Below are 16,321 nucleotides of genomic sequence, written 5' to 3' on the forward strand. Positions count from 1 at the left end.
CAAAAACATAACCCAGGTACGAAGTTGAACCTGCTTGACTGATGTCAAATGTCAAGTTGACAAATGAGTAAGGGCTTCCTTAGTTCGATACATTAGTGCTTGCGCGGATCATCGATGTTTTCTTTATCGACAATGGTTGAATATTTTAATGATGTTTGTATGTGAAAATAATAAGAAAATATATCGATCAGTTTATAATTATAAATAGGTAAACATCTAAATAGTTAGTCTATAATAAATTGTTATTTAAAATAATTTTATTACAATTGTTCATTAGAGTATGCATTTTAAAATAATTTATTTTATACAACTAGTTTTAATTAATCGTTAAAATTTAACTACTCATTGTATTATTTTCTTTCGGCTTAGGTTAGGGGCATAAAAATGGTCTGATATGATATATGTATTAAAAAATATATATATTTCAGACATGTAATAACTACTTTTTTGTCCAGTAACTATTTCTTATTTTTTATTTTTATAATTATATAGACCTTCATTTGAATACTTCTCATATAAATAAAGCATATAATATATATTTTATTCTGCTTGTAATCCATTTATAATAAATAAATTAGTAGATATTTATTTTTTATAATACGAACATAACGTCGTAACTATAAACTTTGTTCAGTAGTGGGACATTTAATTGCCGCCATTTTACATTTAATTAATAACGTGACAAATGATTTTATCTTTATCTGTGGTAAGTCACTACTAACGTACTAGTAATATCGTCACGAACGTTGAAACCAATCTTGATACTATTTCGTATGTATTATAAATAATCCGTCTGTGTGTATCGGACCACCGGTAGCGTATAGAAACCTAATACCCCTTATCAATATTATAGAGTGTCGTTGATAAAACCGACGCGTGCGCACCGAGTACATATGAGATGCTTTCATAATAAAAATAATAGTGTATGTAGACCTTTTTAGGAGTTCGTATTGTCAGATGTGTAATTAATTATCGTGTATTTCTGTTTAGGGACGTCTATTTATATAGGTACCTATAATAGGTATATTCTACTGAGATGTTTTTTTTTTGTAATGCCTCACTGAAATCAATATAGGTTACTAAGCCGATATAAGTGTAACTTATATCAAAATATGCTGCGCTTTTCGGTGAAGGTTTTAGTATATAATATACATATATGTAAAAGCATTTTGCTGTTTTCATTTCAGACGATTCGGTGTGAATATAATGTTGTTATAATAAGCTTCAAATTTTATGGGTAAATTTCATAAAAAGTTACATTAAGTTAGTTAGTGTTTATAGATACTACATAACAAAAAATATATGTTTAGATGCGGTTAGCTAAATACTGTATAATAGGGGGTGAGCTAAGATGGCCTTGTGGTCAAACCCAGGTAAGTGCAAATGAATTGTTGTGTGTTAAATTTGTGTTGATAATTCATATCGTGCTCGGTGGTGTCTTATTTCAAAGTGCATCCCATTTTACACCAAACCACATCGGAGCAGCGTGGTGAAAGCTTCAAACCTATTTAAAGAGATGACGCCATAGCCCAGCAGTGGGATATTTACATGTACTTTTTTATTTGCTTATTCAATATAAGGATTTAATAACATCTCATTTGTATATTATACTTAAATCAAGATAAATATGTTAGCTTCTTCATGCATTTTTTATTTATAACAAATGATCCAGAAGTTTCCAGAATATTAAAAAAAACCTTCCCAAAATAAATGACGAGTCGTCGATCTTCCGAGATATTGCAATCGATTCAATTATATCGATATGGAACCGATTTTTGTAAGAAAAACTCTTTACAATATATTTCGTCGAAAACCACAAAAAATACCAAGCTTTTATCATAATAAATAGCATCATTAAATTAAGGGTGGTTCGGATTCAGGTGTGTTTCGTTAAATGGCTCAAATCCGTCAAAGTGACATCTTGTCAAAGTTTTTTTATACGCTCGATATTCCGAAATGGATACATGCCTTACGGGATTTTATTATCTGTGTAGATGAAGGAATTTTTCGATCCTTTTATAAAAAATAATATGAGAGTACTTGTTAAATTCTCGTTAAATTAAATAATGAAACAGAAGCAAAATTAGAAGAGGTACAAATACACTAATGATAAGGCGTAATGATTTCGATCAATCAATTGTGTTATGACGCGCGGTGGTCCGGCCGTATCATTAATTAAACTGTATCATTAAAAAGTTAAATGATACCTGTTTTTTATTCAACAAATGCTTAGTATTTTTGAATTATTTTTGTAGTTAATACAAGTATTTATTTTGAAACCAATGTTATTAATAAATATAACATAAAGATTACTTTTTAAAGATTCGCGAAGAAAAGTATCAAGACTTATCACTAATTAATATTGAGGTTTTATAACGTTTTTAGAAATTTGAGGTAAGTGTATATTTTATTTATGAACAACTTTGTGAATTAAGTAGGTACGCAAAAGCAAAACATTTTCCTTTTAACGAATTGTTAAAATCGATAGTGTTACAAAGTGCCGATAGATGGCAGCCCAGATTTTTTGCCGCAACGGATGTCCAACGCACGCGCTGCATTCTAAATTCGAAATTTCTGCCATTCCACTCTATCTGGAACGGTGTATACACCCGTCTCACTCCCTCGGTATTTTTTTGCATTTCGATTCCAAGTGCGTTGTCATTTTTGTCGTTTTTTAAGACTGCTTTTCTTTTAGTATTGCGGTGGCAGTGGCAGGACTCTTTGTTTTTTTCTTCGCTTATAAAACCTTCGCAATAAACTATATCGGCTCGGGTTATTAATCTATCGGTAACTTTGAATATGTCGAGTTGAATTTAAGACTTGTTTTACTTTAGCTCAATGTTGAAACAATGTATTCGAATTTTGAATATATTTAAAATAGTGATGTAAGTATGATTGTATGGCGTAATATATATGATAAAGCTAATTCAAGCGAATTATCAAAAAATAATAACGTTAGTAGCTATTTCACGGTAATAAAAAAATTTAATAGCCAAGCTTTCATTCCTTGTCGTAAGCGTGATGACGTCAGTTCCTTTACACGTACTTAGAAACCTCGCAAGTATTCAAAATATTATTAGAAACGCACATTGCCTCCCACGGAACAGTAGTGCCAACGTTAAAGTTACTGTCTACCATAAAGAATTCCTTTATTTTTTATCTGTGCATTCCGCGAAGTGGCCAGCGAAATAAAATTGCTGCCGAAATCCATAAAGAAGGCTTTATTCGGAGACTTTATTGACGGAAACGAAAATTTTATTTTATGGTCTGAATTATGAGCGAAAGTTTGTAATTCAATAAGTAGATATGTGTGAGAAAAGTCATAATATTTTTAGTGTTCGAAGGAAGACTTTTTGTTTCAAGTTTTTAGTATAAATAAAATCTAAACGAAAAAAATATTGCTATGTTTTTACGTTTTAATTTATCTATTAAAGATATATTTTTTAAATTACCAAAACTAGAAATCTATTGTCGATTAATAAGCGAATATAATACTCATAAAAATATTTAATTAAATTATTAATTTATAAAACTATATTATTAAAAAAAAACTATTAAAAAAATATTTAATAAAATTGAATTAAAAATAAATTGGAATAAACTCCTTGACAATGTTTTTTTCTGAACTTGTACCACGCATCAAATGCAGTACATATCTTCGACAAGTAATAAATGTTTGTAGCACCGTAAATTCTATGCCTCGAGCCGGTATTGTGCCTAGGTTGCCTAAACGCTCCACCGCCCTAGGTTACTGGCAGACTATAATCTATTTTATGTACTACACGAGAATACGTAATGCACTAAAGTATGTATTGTAAGACTTTTTGTATTGTAAATATTTTTTGAGTTAAAAATTATCATTTGGTCTCGGTTGATAGTTTGTTAAGTTGTTAAAGTAACACGGTTTTGTTTGTAAACGTTTGTAATAATTGAAGACGGTATATGTTTTTCCTTTAACTGATGATTGCGGATTTAATCGCATCCCATCCCAGGGAATTCGTGTTTTTAATCTGTGGTTTTATTTCATTCTGTCTAGTGGAGGAAAACGTCGTGAGGAAATTTGTATGTCTCGGGAAAAGTTCTACCACGTGTGTGTTAACCAAAACGTATTGAAGTGCTCGGTAGAATAAGATCAAAATGTTTTCAAGAGGAGAGGTCTTAGCCCAGCATTTTCAGGCTTTCACGTTCCAATTTTTACTACATACCGTAAACATATAAAATATCAATGAAATACACGTTAGTTTAGTTTTTAATATATTTAAAGTCTTATATAATGTTGTGATGAATTATAGGAATACATAGAACCGTGTATATATTATGTAATTCGTAAAGAGCCTTATTTATTTTCGAATCTTATTGTTACTTAGATTCAATTAAAAGCCTAATTCCTCTGGTGTCGTTATTAACGAATTTGTGTAGAATAATTAAACCAAAATTACTTCAACAATCAAAACATATAATTAATTGACAAGTTTTATAACTATACTATTAATTCGTTTTAATATTTCTTATTATATTCGAGTTACGTCAAATTAAACTTTGTTACATTTCAAACGTTTTAAATATTTACGGATATCGTTACAGAATGTTATAAATCGTAACGATATGACTCTCGCTGTGTGTTTGCAGTTCTCGATAATCTAACAACCGGCAATGATCTAATTTTCACTATTGAATAGTTCATATAAACTACAAATAAATCTAACGTCTATATATAATAGTAAAACAATATGAAACTTAAGCTTGTCACGACAATAGTCAAATTTTAAAACGGGTAAAACTGAAACGTCAAAAAAATGTAAAAAAAAACGTCAAAAAAACGTGAAAACGTCTATACGAAACCCTTCTCCGAAACAAGTTGCATGTTTTGGATATTAGTTTTATGTATATTGGTCAAGCTGATTTTTTTAAGTAGGCAATATTAAAAAAATCTCGTTATCGGTTTGTCATAGATATATACGTTAGCGAAACCGAACGGGTCGCTGTGAGTCTAACGTTGCGTTGACATCAATAGTAAAATTCCAACCATACCGAACAATATGAGACGTGCTCCATTCAATTTTCGCTTTACACTTTTAACTTATATCAGGTATTCAATACTGTATCGTATCGATATTTATTTCTCCTAATTTGACTGCATTTCTCGGTTACTGGTCGTGCCCATTAATCATATATACATCTCGCTCTGATGTCGAGAAATTATATGTACGCTTCTCTTTCTAACGGGTTAGGATTCTAGTCGCGTACGCAGACGGCGACTCCGCGCGTGCCCCGACGTCGTTGATTTTTTTTTCGATTACAAGAAAAACTATAAAATAAAGTGATTGGCGAAAGGTTGTCGTTTAAGAAATAGTTTCCGCTTACCTAAATAAATAAGATCACGAATGACCGCATCGAATCGAATAATCGAACAATTTTGGAATCGATTCTGCGTTCACAGTTAATAAATAATAATTATATATTATAATAAATGATTCAGCGTCGTTCTTAAAACAAACTATGAATAATGTATTTTAGTTAAGGATTCGTTTTTAAGATTATTTATTATTCTAGCAATAAATTCTGAACGTAACAGAATTATAAGTATTTGTAATAATTTTCCCGATTATTTAAATTTCGAATTTTCATTCGATGTCAATTTTTTTTTATTTATCCAAATCTTACTCTTTTAATTAAAAAAATATTGCAATGGATCTAAGGTTGTCATTGACTCTATGTTATTTTATTTTTATAAATTCTTAGTTTAAAGTCACATATGATATTTTGAACGTCTCACGTCACGGATAATATTTGACATATTTTACCGTATTTTAGTGTATCTTACGATATAAGTTAGGCCGTTACTACGGTGAAGACATAAAGGAGTTCAGTCATTAGGCGGACAGTATTCGCGGCGCGTACGTCACGTCGCCAGCACGCGCCGACGAATAAGTCCATTGTCCCACGATATGATTTTTATTGACGGACATTTGATGGGTTAAACTGTAACATGTTAATAAAATTGTTATGATATCTTCATACACTTAAATGATTTTATAATACTTTTTAAATGAAAGCCAGTTTACTACTTGACAAAACATACATTAAAGAATTATATGTTTACGTGGCGAATGAATTTGTTTTTCAGTAGTTATTTTTTAGTTATTTCACGGACATACATAATTCATAAACAGATAGACAAGACAGCGTATAAGAGCTCGAGACACCTTTCGGGATGTTTCGTTAAAGAATAACTGTCCCAATAATACAATATCATGCATATCCTGTTCATTCCGAAAAGAAAATAATATACTTTGTTCCGTAAAAGTTCAATCAGTTCCGGTACAATATATATGCGGAACTGGTTGCAGCTTTAAACCTAATTTTTCTTAAAAAATGACAAATCAAAAGAGCTCGTAAGAGTTTAATTGAATAAAGTATATTTTCCTTATTTTATTGGCAGATAAACCCCTTCCAATATACAAACTAGTGTGTCTAAGATGTAATATATTTACATTTGATTGTCTCCTTGGTTTAGTGGCTAGATATAAGACCGCATATTCCAAGGTTCCGGGTTCAAATCCAAACCCAATTCGGGACGAAAAAGTTATTAGGTTTTTCTGCCGAAATATTTTTATTAACAGCTCAGGATTTGGAAGTTGGAAGGGTGTACACTCTTGTATCTCAGAAAGCATGTAAAGCTGTTGGTCCTCCACCTGAACTCTTTCCAGTCCTGTTAGATTTGATGTCCAATCGTATTATAAGAGTGAGGGAATAGAGAGAGCACCTGTATTTGCACACACACTTCTGCACTATAATATGTCCTGCGTAGTTGGCTGGTGTCTTTTAAGATTGACCGCCTTGACCGAAATCGGTCATGACGTCATCATCACTGGTATCTTTGCCTATTGTAAGTCTTTTGTTATAAAAATAATCTACTGTAATAGATTATTTTTATAAGTGTAGAATAGAATAGATTGTAGAATAAATATAGTGGTGGGACCTCATTAATTAAATGTAATTTATTTGTGGAGAATATAGATTGTTTCAACAATGTCAGGTAAGATGGAAGAAGAGACAAAGGCAATTGAAGATATTGCAATTTAGATTTTTAAAAAAATTAAGTGATTCTTTTACACCGAAATAAATCAAATGGAATCAGACAGAGTGATAGATCAGCGTCGTTCAAGATTTCTTTAAAAAATGTTTTACGTTCACGAAATTTCCTCATCTTTGAAATAATAATATTATAAATATAAAAACACTAAATTTTTCGGTAATATTTTTTTGTTCAAAGTAACGTTCAACGAACAATGAAAACGCGCGTTTTTCGCATAGCGGCACGCACGCTTCGTGCGTTATTATAAGTTATTATTAACATGTCCATATGGCGACTAATGTTCAATATCTTGGTGTTATGTTCATATGAGATGTTTGTCTCACTAATATTATATCTCTGTTATTAACAAAATGTATGGTTATAATTGTCTTTATGTAATTAAAACGAAAGACTCCGTTATATAATTAGTTTAATTAAAACGATTTCGTTCGGTCTGGTCTAAAGAAGAAATGACGAATTAAGTTTTATGACGTCATAATATTGTGTAATATTTATAATATTAGATGTTTTGCGAATTTTAATTTAATTTACCTCCGTCATAATTGTAATTCATAGTTCGCAATATATATATTTTTATTAAAATTTTATAAGGAAAATTTTAAACGACAATATTTTTGATTTTTTATTTGTTTGTACTACAGAATAAAAACTACAATTGTAATTATTAATCGACGTAATTTGAACTTAAAGCGAAATTATAAAAAAATATATTTGACGCTTATTAAATCTCGGCAGCTTACTCGTTGAAATCTTTTCTATGCGTAACCATTTAGGGGATTACACTAATTATTATTTTTGTTTACATTATAGAATGTAAGCATTATTACGTATTATCGCAATTTAAAAGGAATGTACTATTTTTAATTGTTAATATAAATCAAATAGAATTAGGATTGAACCTATTAAAATAAATTACTTAATCAATCTTCAAATGAATGATTGAATGGAACTTTAGCCAACACCATTCGAACTAAAGCTTAACTGATATTTAGCAAGTAACACGTACACATCGCAACACATCCTTGAAACTTTACTAGATCAATATTCGTCCGTCGCGTGTTCTCCGAAGCGGCGCGGGCGCAGGCGGCGTAGACAAAGGCGACATTAGAATGCGATGTGCAAACACAACCCTTCGCTACTGGTGATAACGATTCAATTGCCCTTGAGATTATTATTTTAGTGATGTTGCAGTTTGAAGGTTGATTTTTTGATCAAATGTAAGTATATAATGATTCAGAACCTTTCAACTGTTCGTCTTATATTCGTGTAAATTTTTATCCTATTTAAACATATATACATAACATATATATACGAATTATATATAGTAAAAAATTTTGGAGGGGTGAAGGTTTGATGGCTTTTCAGCAACAAGTTTAAAAGGTTATAAGTGTTGTGTGTTAGGTACTCTGAAAAATGATAATCAACTTCTTGTATATATTTTTTCTAATTATGTAATTTATTTATATATCTGGCATCTGTAACTACACTTACTCATTTTTATTAGGCAGGCACACAACAACAGCAAACACAGGCTTCTTAAAGGTAGAACGTCGGTAGTACCGAGAGAGGATGTACTCAATCTTCCCTCTAGTAATTCATAATATAATTATCTGTCGAATACACGATTGTATATCTATGTATTGAATATATAGCTGTCATCTCATTCAAATAACAAGATGGCCGAGTTATTAGCGCACGTAAATCTTAACCACTGAATTTGTATGGTTTTTTTTTTATAATCATCAAGATCATCGAAATTTGCATGTATATGATTAACTTTTAAACATAATTCTCTCCTGTATACCTGCTCCTGTCTACTTGCAATTGAGCAATGATGGAATTCGATTAAAGCCTCCTCATACAGGACAGGTGGCATTAGTCTGGTAGTGGAAAATTTACTCTTAACTTATTATTTCAAATGTATGCCGTTCATGGTTATGTTTATTTTTTATATATAATTCACGGCAATGTCCTTAATTTGCAATAACAATAGTATCGTAGCACGATGGAACAGGTATAAGGGCGGAGTTCAGCGCTCATATTTAATTCAATAGCGTTTACGTCTCAATAACGAGATGAAGTCTATCGTGAAATTCCTAGTCACGATGTTGAGATAAAATTTAATCTTTATAAAAGTCTGACAACATTTGTATAAATTTTAATATTTTATATTCACACGTTGTCATATAAATTGCTTTTAAATATGTAAACGGACTGCAAATGGGCCCCCTAATGGTAAATGATAACCATCACCTATTGACATCTGGACTGTAAAAATTATAACCATCCCTTAGAACTCCGATCCCTCTCCAACCTTGTTAACTAGTCTAAAGTTATACTTGTTCACTCACCCTTTAAATTGGAACACAACGATACTAAGTACTGCTGATTGGCAATGGGCTTGCACAAAGCCCTACCACTAAGTAAAACTTGTGTTACTTTATTATTAAAAAAGATAGGTCTTGCTTTTACCACTAATTGTGTTAGCCACAAGCATACAACCTTTTTTATGTTACACATAAAACAACGACAGGAAAAATATTACATAAAATATTCAGTACCTAACTAAATTCTTTGCATTTTTTTAAGTTTATTGGTGAATACGAGCAAAGAGCTACCTGGGCGAATAGGTCAATTGGTCAATGTGCCGCAAACCGCGTTGTTTATCTCGTTATGTCCCAAAAATACACTGTCTCACTCACCCTTCAAACGCAGCGATACAAAGTATGATTGTTAGCGGTAGAATAATTAATTGTTGAATGAGTAGTAACTACAGCACCAGTACTCGCGGTACTCACGGTCACGCTCGGTGATGTTTTTCAAATATATTTCCTGATAAATGAAAATATATGATATTATGATAAATTGTTTTGAATTCTAATTATATAACATGTCATCGTTCTTTGAACGATTGACTTTTTACCGATCTTCCCAGACTAAAACAAATGTCGATGACCCCAAATATTCCACGTTTCCATACAAAATTACAGGGCAATCGTTCGTCGCCCAAATGACACCCCATGACAAGCAAATGACATAATTGTCAAAATAGTCACTACGCTGACTCGCACGTGACATGACGTGTCGAACGAGACAGACGTATACGATCAGTGAAAGTTGAACAGGGACGGAAAAAGGCGTGTCGGTGTCAATTATAGGCGGGAAAACAGAATTAGAGACCACGAGAACGCCGGTTTCAAATTTGGAACCGTTTTGTTCTAAAATCGATAAATCGATCAATTTTGTGGTCAATATCGATTGTGTGTGGTCGGATATCTAAGAATAATTGAATATCAATATCATGTTGATTATATATTATTTAGTTGATTAGTATCTGTGAACTTATGAATGAAATCAATCATGACAATGATGCAAAATATGAGTGTAGCAATATTTTTTAATAAAGACCATTCTGTTATGGGACATTATTATTAAACGCACGGTCCACAATTTTATGAGCATATTTTATGTGTGCTATAAGAAAAATCGGTAATATATTTGCGTGGCGCGGGCCGGCCCTTTCGACGCCTGTCGTGCATAAAATCTGTGATCATTCTTCCTAATTATACCTGTGGGGACGAAGGGACGGAGACTCTTTGACGCGATGTGGGTGTTCGAAATATGAAATTACGTTCAAGCGCGAAAGTGCGACTTTTTTTAATTTTAAATCGTTATGATTACTACTATTATGCCATATTTATATAGGAGTTTTCAAGAAGTTTTCATTATTTAAAAATTGAAAGTTATTTATTGCGTTAACTGGACAATATTTATCGCAGGTAAAAACGTAGCGTTAAGCAGATGTCACACGTTTTTGGTCGGGTCGTGAAAGCAGCGTAATTTTATTTATCGTTTTTTGATTAGCCCGTTTATACACGGTAAAATCGTTGTTGATTTTTACCATAAATATTTTTGAGACGCGTTAAAATTAAATGATATTAAATTCTTTCAATAAATAAACGTAGTTACTTATACTTTATCATGAAAGGAAAATAGTCTTATATACATAATTAACTGGGCAGAATGATTTAATTCAAAGAACAGTAATTATAACCTATTATTTCTTTATAAAAACATGTGACACGGAAGCTATCGATAATTGTGAAAAAAAAAAACAATTATGATTTATAGATTGAGTTTCTGCTTTCGTCATAAATATGGAGGCAGAGTATGGGAAACGTCAGGTCAACTTTCTTTTCCATTATTTTATATGTGCGTGTCGTTTTGCGCTTTGCAATTGTTTATGGGTAATTTTGTATTTTTTAGTATGCATTTTGAGGAAATTTACTGTGATTGGTAAAAAAAAAATTAAAAAAAAAATTAAATAGAGAACCGTCATTTGTCACAATGTTATTATAATATAAATTTCATTCAAATAACATAACATTCAAATAAATTGAGAACTAAATATATTAATTTGCTTTTTTACATTTACAAAAAAATAAACTGCATTATTATGGTACTATAACACGAAGCCATTTGGCTCTACTGAGATTCATTCGTTTACTAATCTTTTTTAATAGTTAAAACCATTTAATCTTTATTTTTCTTTTAATATTAATATAGGAATGTCTCGGTACATTACACTAAGCGTATAGCTAGAAAGAATTATTTTTCGTAAGAGTCGAGCGCGGCGACCCGTGACGTCGCTTCCTGTTGGGTGCTATGACCCCAAGAAATGTTCTACACTATGGAAGAAGTTCGCTTTTATGTTATTTTTTATTAAACAGGAAATTACTCGATTTTTGGTACCCATTTAATGCTCCACTGACATTCGATTTTAATCGATACAATTAATGCCATCGAAACGTGAATCCTGCCATTTTGTTTATCATAAACGGTCATTACCAATTTTTCAATTATTATTTTTTATTTCATGCAAAATGAACAAGGTACAAACACGTTCATCTTATATTAAGAAAAAAATTGGTCGATAATGATTCATTAAACCATACCAATACTTCATAAATGTAAGTAAAAATTCAATTTAATTCTGAAATAAAATTAAATAGAATTATCAAAAAGTTCTTATAACATTTAGCTAGAAAATTGAGATTGTGTGTAAGAAAGTATTTCATTTACCTTAAACAATAGACTTAACAATAATTGAAAATACAAATTAGGCTTTATGATAATGGCCAGCATTTGAATTCCGGGATTTTCTTCACTAATCCCGACAGAGGTCTCTGATTTTATTTTGTAATAAGACTTAAAAATCACAACGTTAAATAACATAAGTATTGAGAATATTTATTTTTATTTTACGTTAAGATTTCGACAGCTTGTTATTTTCTTTATTTTAGGGAAACAAACAATGAGATGACACTTATGGCATAATAATATACAATATTACATACATCAGCTAAGTTTCCACTGATACTAATTACACAATTATTAAAATAAATAAGTAACATTATACAATTAATGTGATCATATATATGTGGATAGATAAAAATAATATATCTTAAAGTTATAAACTGAGCACGACATACTTTTATGGGATACATACTAATATTAATACGATTTTGCTGAAGTTTGTCACGGAGTAAGCTTAAACCCCGAGAACATAGGCTACTTTTTTAATTTACTTCTCGAGGGGTAAATTGGGATGAAACCTAAAGGTAAACATGATGAGATTTACAAATGTAATGTAAACTATCATTAAACATTTTATTGTCACTTTAACAATAATCTCAATACAAGTTCGCGCGTTTTTTCTACAGATTAAACATAGTACTAATGGCGTTTGTACAGATAACATATTTTTTTCTTATAAAATGCAAGTATTACTCGCATCGTTGGGTGATCCTTTTTAATTATAGCAATAAATGTATAATTTAGCATCGAAGTAGTGCAATATGCATGAAAGTCAGTTCCCATGACCGTAACTGTATGCCGTGATTGAGTTTCATATTTCTTTTTTAGCATTAATTAGTCAAGGTCAGTGATCTTTGACCGTACTTTTTTTTTCTTGGAGAAAACGTTTTTAAATTAGAAGGTTTATAACCTTATTTAAAATTAAAATAGTAAATGTATACATTTTTATTTATACCATAATTATTTAAACGTGCTTAATTACACAGAACTATTTTATTTACCAAGATTTTTTTTTAAATTAAATAATTAGACGAGGAAAACCGAGTTATAAAAATTAAGTAATTTTTAATCTCTCTGTTTACTAAATTACATTATAGCAGCATAATATGCTTAAAGGGATTTCTTAAACTTATTTTTAAGTTCGAATTAATTAAAAAAAAAAAGAAACAATGTCATATTACGGCGATATTTGTTTTAATGTTTGTAAAATATTAGAAATGTTTTAATCAGATAGTAATAAATAATAGTCATATTAGTTTGTCATTAATTAAAGCGTGACCCTTCACAAGTGCAGCTTTGAACCCGTAACTTCCGTGTTACCGGAGTCAGGGGTTCACAACGCGTTCAAATATGGCTACGCAACGCATGTGAGAAAACTATACTTGGTATACCGCTAACAGTAACCAAAGACGATAAATATATGTGCATTTATAATTCGCATTAACTCACTAGTAGGTATATTACGTTACTTTACATTTGAGCCATTATTTTTGTCATAGATATTGATTTTTTTCTTACACATTGTATCTTTAAATATCGAAAAAAGTCTGTTTTAAATGGAAATTTTAGTATTTTTATGTAAGCCTTGTTTATTTCATAATAATTAAAATAATTTAAAATATAAATACTTATAAAATAGTTTAAAAAGTGTTAAGAAAGCTATCAGTGGCAAACATCAACCGCATTTGTCTAGCCGGCTTATACGGCTGCAGATCTTGTTCTGAAATCCCGATTGGACCAAAAAAAAATTTTTTTATTTAATTATTATTGGTATCTCTCGGCAAGAGTTGGGTTTACGAGTTTTATATTTTCGTGTATTTGAAAATACCTAAATGCTTTTGCAGATTGCCGTCCCATTGGTCTACGAGACTAAACGAATAGACAAGCTAGTATTTACTGACTTGCCCACTATATGTTGTATTTTACGTTGAAAATTGTTTATAGTAACATAAATACAATCACACAATTCATAAACAAAACTTGGACAGATAAAATAGCAAATTGCTGGATATATTTTTTTTTAACAAAGATATATTACTTTGAGTAAGAGATAACTATAAACAGCCAATATTACTAGATTTTTTTTTCTCAAATTTTCAATAACATACATAAGTAGTTAACTTAATATTTCAAGATCGTATATTTAAATCGTTAAGTAATTTTAGTTCGTTATAAAATAAGGTTTGCATACATTTTGATTTAGTAATTAAAATGTCGTCTTTATCGTTAACACGTTTAAATATTAGCATTACAACCATAAAACAAGCTATTACATGCTTCTAACATAATTATCATATATCACAATATTTCATAAGCCAAGTGTTTAACCATTAGCACCACCCAAGCGACTAATTAAATTTACAACCACAAAAAATGATTTGATGAATATGGTAAATGAAACTGTACTTTAATACCTCATGAATAGAGTATGTATTTAATAAAAAAAACATCAGTGCGTTATGGTTATCTGTTAATGAATTCATTCATTAATACCGGGTAAGGTGAAACCAGTGTTATTGTCTCGATATAAGGTTTATTTTGAATTGTCGTCAAAATGTAATGAAATTATGGAAATCAATGGGCGGTTCCGTCTAGATAGTTTTTTTAAGAGCAACACTAGAAAAGACAATTTTTAAAGTTAAGTATTTGATAGAAAAATAGTTCTTATATTGTTTGACATAGGGGTGATTGTTATATTTAAATATAGAATTGTTAAGTCATATTTGTTGTGATCTTATCCTGCGTCTATTTGTTGTGTCAATATGATGTTTTGTTAGCGATAGATATCGTAATATTTAATTTAACGCCTCGTAAACTTTGTATGTATCTGATTTAATTTATAGGCGTATATTAAACACTTTAAGCTGTTTCATTTGGAATAATTTTCTTTTAAGCAATAAAGGCTGTTGTGCCGTAACGTATGTTTTTTAATTAATATTTATTGTACACTTAGTTCTTTATATTACTAAAATTGATACAAAATGTACCTAACCTCAAGAATGTAATTTTTTTTTAAATGAGTATAACTATAAAATAGGCAAAGGAAATTACATAGAGCTTAAATTTTCAGTAATATTGTATTGTAATAAAGATAAGTTGTATGTTATAATTAAATACATATATGTATTTTTAAATATGTAAATTATATATTTCACTTGACATTATTAATTTATATGGCCCGTCAATACAAGCATTTAGTAATAGTGAAAAAATATTTTATACACAGTATACGATAGCTATCAATCTGCAGTGGAGGAGCGTGGTCGAACCTCCTTTTTACAAGAGGAGGTCGCCTTTGTTCAGCAGTGGATTCAATAGCTGTTTGTGTACTTACTGTAAATATGACTAGATACGTTATATTCTATGAAATCATTTGAGCTTGTTAATACTTTTGATTGTATTTATAAAGATTTCAAAACATTTAACAACGATACAAGTCATCTCAGAACGTACATATCTACGAGATAAGTTATATTAAAAATTTAGTGTGTTTTCGCAATTGTGACCTAAATATATATAACAAAAAATATTACGGTAAAATCTAATTAAAGCTCAGATAGTGATCGTATTAATAACCATTAAGCTAATTTGAATTGGCGACACACATAATTAAGATATTCGAGAAAGTCGCCACAATTGTGGGAGAGTCTCACGGTGTAGCATCACCCACTTCTAACTGGATCATGGTCTTTGCAAAAAATTAAGAGAAAACGTGAATGAGCGCGTTTGATGGTCTTATAAATGGTACGTTATGGTTTTGTTGCGAGTATTTTAAATCGATTTTTTAGCATAATTATTCAATGACAGCTCGTGTAAAAATCAACTGATTCTTTATTTAAATGTAGTTTTTTTTTGTTTTGAAAAATAGAATGTAACGTAATATGAGCGTATATTCGTTTTTGTCAGGACATTAATAGATAATTCTATACAAAATTATTCTACAGTAGAAAATATTCTAAAAGAACTGATTTCGTATCTCACTCGAGAATTTTCAATTCGCTTATAGCTTTTGGATATTTTACTACTTGTGGTGAGTTCGAGTTTGTTATAACAGAATAGATCTGAAGAGACCGAGAATCAAATTACAATTGAACATATCAAACAATTTTTCGAAACTCATGAATA

General features: G+C 30.3%; 2 protein-coding genes across 3 annotated transcripts in view; both read right to left on the reverse strand.

The window, feature by feature from the left end:
* Positions 1 to 16,321, reverse strand: part of LOC113403147 (uncharacterized) — a 361,159-nt gene that overhangs the window by 52,511 nt on the left and 292,327 nt on the right. The gene's annotated exons all lie outside the window — the stretch shown is intronic.
* LOC113403122 (putative transcription factor SOX-15) overlaps positions 1 to 16,321 on the reverse strand; it is a 114,678-nt gene that overhangs the window by 3,354 nt on the left and 95,003 nt on the right. The window lies entirely within an intron of this gene.

This window comes from Vanessa tameamea, chromosome 25, assembly GCF_037043105.1.
Source record: "Vanessa tameamea isolate UH-Manoa-2023 chromosome 25, ilVanTame1 primary haplotype, whole genome shotgun sequence".
NCBI lineage: Eukaryota > Metazoa > Arthropoda > Insecta > Lepidoptera > Nymphalidae > Vanessa > Vanessa tameamea.